Source organism: Anomalospiza imberbis, chromosome 25 (assembly GCF_031753505.1).
Source record: "Anomalospiza imberbis isolate Cuckoo-Finch-1a 21T00152 chromosome 25, ASM3175350v1, whole genome shotgun sequence".
NCBI classification, from domain to species: domain Eukaryota; kingdom Metazoa; phylum Chordata; class Aves; order Passeriformes; family Viduidae; genus Anomalospiza; species Anomalospiza imberbis.
The window spans coordinates 3,196,938-3,200,098 of record NC_089705.1 but is presented as its reverse complement, the minus strand read 5'-3'; the positions used below and the strand labels follow the sequence as shown (position 1 = coordinate 3,200,098).

General features: G+C 47.0%; 1 long non-coding RNA gene across 1 annotated transcript; it reads left to right on the top strand.

The window, feature by feature from the left end:
* The first annotated feature begins 1,738 nt into the window (after positions 1-1,738).
* On the top strand, positions 1,739-2,917 carry LOC137462282 (uncharacterized). The gene is made up of 2 exons (XR_010993652.1): positions 1,739-2,317; positions 2,559-2,917. It is a non-coding gene; the product is annotated as an uncharacterized lncRNA (long non-coding RNA).
* The last annotated feature ends 244 nt before the right edge of the window (positions 2,918-3,161 follow it).

Below are 3,161 nucleotides of genomic sequence, written 5' to 3'. Positions count from 1 at the left end.
CATCCCTGCCCTGCAGCCGATGCCCAGCAATGTCGGTTTTGTCGAGCCCTCTGTCCTGCCTTTCTGTCTTGAAATTTTATTCCCGGCCTTATGTCGAGGTCCTCCAAGCCCAGCAGCTGCTGTGAAAGCAAAAATGCCCAGACAGAAGCGCCAGGAAAGGCGGCGCAGGCAGGGTGAGTCCTGCCAGACCCACATCCAGGACTGTGCTGTGGCTGCCTGCGCCGGGGGAGGCAATTCTTCAGTTCTGGGCTCACCAAAGCCAAGGTATTTGCCTCCTGCATCGGGAAAGGAGCCCAACGAGGTTTGAGTATTACTAATTGTAGGTCTTGCAGGTTCCTGCAGAGTTTAGCCAGGCTGAATGCCCCCGGTTTTCCCCGTGATGGTGGATACCGTGGTACCAAAGCAAACACCGATTCCTGTGGGATGTTCCTTCTGCTGTGATTATGTGTCAAATGTAAAATATCGCAGGTCTGAAGTAAAAGCATTGAGCCTCCATCCAGCACAGCCCAGCCAGGCTCTGGTAGCCCATGCCAAACCCTGCTCACAGGAGTTGGTGCTCGGACCTCAGGCCAAGGCCAGCTGGACATTTGGAGCCAGAGGATGTTTCCAGCTCTCCATTTCTCAGCTCTTTGGCAAACATGGTCATCACCTTTCCTCTCTGTGTTAACTTTACTGGTGAGGAAGCTCCCATCCATTTATCAGTGTTCTTCCTATCTAGGACAGCTCAGTGTGGATCAGTGCTTCGTGTGCTGCTGCACCAGCCCAGGAGCTCCTGGTGAGACCAGGAACAGCCACGCTGACTGGGGGCACGAGTTCATACCACCAAAACCCTCCCTCCATCATGTTACAGAGCAGGGAAGCAAAAGACAGGGTTTGTTTATATTCTTCCTCAAGTGGAAACCAAAAGAAGTGACCCGTTATTACTGAAGATTTCTCAAGCCACCCAGGAAGAAAAGTGATATTTAGTTGTCATTAAAGGCTCAGAACTGCATAACAATTTCATGCTATGTTAACTTCTAGGTTTTCTCTCGCATATAAATTTTTAAGGAGTAAAATAGAAAAACCCAGGCACTTGACCTTTAATCACAGTTATTTGTGTGATCAGTCAAGTGTGGGAAAAAGCTAGTTTGTGCTTGAAAGATGCCCTTTAAAGCCAGATTGCTCTAATATGACACACAACTCTCACAGTGTAATATACAGGATCTCGCTTGCCTGTCTCCAGGCACAGCAGCTTCCTTTTAGTATTCACACACTGGGTCATGCTGCTGGGACGGTGGAAGGTATCAATGTCACAAAGCAAATCAATCCAGACCCCTGGGACAGCTCCATTCACCACCAAGCTCCACAGGCGTGTACACTTTCCTGTCACTGAGGAGCCAAGCAGGGAAAAGGATTTTGGAAGTATGTGGAGGGTTTGATGTTAGGTATGTTTTTCTAGAAGAAGGGTCTGTCATATCAAAAGCACACAGCTTATCCATTTATCTGAAATATTATTCCGAGCACTTATAACATCTTGGTAGCAGAACAGCCAGAGGTATTTTAATTGAGATTTTAAGTATCATGCTTTGGGAAAATGATCTCATGAATTTTGTTTCAGCAGCAGCAGATGACAAAGCCATTGCTGGTATGAAGAAAACAGAGAGACAGAGCGGCCTTTAATGGATACTACTGGATTTCTTCACGAGCCCAAAGCCAGGCCAGGGACAGGATGGAGGGATGCTGTCCCCAGGATGGCACAGCAAGGGGCCAGTATCTGCAGGTGAAGGAAGAGAAATACCAGGTTCTCAGGTCACCTCTGCTGCTCACATCCAGCTCTGGGGCTGCTGCCCTTCCCCACTCCTGACTGGAGCCTGCAGAGACAAGAGCAAAGGGAAAGCAAAGACATCAGGTCAGCCAGGCTCCAGATTGTCAGGGGAACTTGTGCAAAGAGCAGGGCTAGCCCAGAAAATGTGTAATTGGCCAAGTTGAGCTATTACCTGCTGTAAGAAAGATAGTTTTGACACCACAGTGAAAATAACCCTCCTGGAAAAAAAAAGAAAATCAATACAAACACCAAGGAAAGAGAATCAGAAACCAAGACCATCAATTCCTGAGGTAAAGAGAGTTGAAAGTCTCAGTGGGAGGACAGCCAGATCTGTACTGAAAAACAAAACTTTACTTCTTTTGCTGACAAATTACTTTTTATGCTAAAGGACAAAGGAGCCATGAGGATGCAGGCCTCAATGTACCGCTGAAAGAGCAATCCTTGACAAAAGATGGAGCAGGCAGAAACTTCATGGAAGCTTTTGCACCTTTCCTTTCTCTTCCACACTTGCAAGTATTATTGCACAATGAAAAACAAAGGATTTCTGCAGTTTTGTACTGGTTTTGGCATGTCACACAAACATGCTGTGACAAGGGCAGAGCCAGAGCAGAGGAAGCAGCAGCAATACAGCACAAGTGTGCCTGGCATTAGGGAATATCCCACAGAGGAAAGTGGCTCAGACAATCAGGTCCCAGTGGCACCTCACCATTGTGCCACCCCCAGCTGATCCCAGGGCTCAGACCCTGCTTCCCAGGGGCACAACACTCCATCACAGCCAGTGCTGGCCCATCCCTGCTCGTCCCCTCCTGCTAACTGGCAGAAATCACAGTGAAAATGGAAGTTAATCTAAAGCTTCCCCATAAATCTCACGCTCAAAGCTGCACAGCCCGGCCTCAGGGCTGCAAAGGGAAAACCCTTCTACCTTCTGGTTTTTATGTCTGCAAATACAAAGCAACCAGAGCTGTGCACTTGTTTTTTAACAGCTCTTTCTGTCAGATCTGTACTCTTTGCCTCACAATGTCTGCACTATAAATGTTTTGCAGCTGTTCTTTAGCTTTTAAGGTAATCACATAAAAGACCCTTGACTCCATAAACACAGCTAATCTGGGTAAATGCCTTTAAGCATCTTTACATTTCTTGATAATGGATTTTCCAGACAGCCCGCAGATATCCACGTTCTAGAAAATAATGTAAAATAAAGTGTCTAATTTTTTTAAATGCCTCACGTTCATCACATACTGAGAAAATCCAGAGCTCCAGGCAGCATAACATCATTACACTTATGTAAGCCATACCTCGTTCTGTCACCATCAGTTTGAACCCTGCCTTTGGCTGGGGCACGGATGCACTCGGTGTT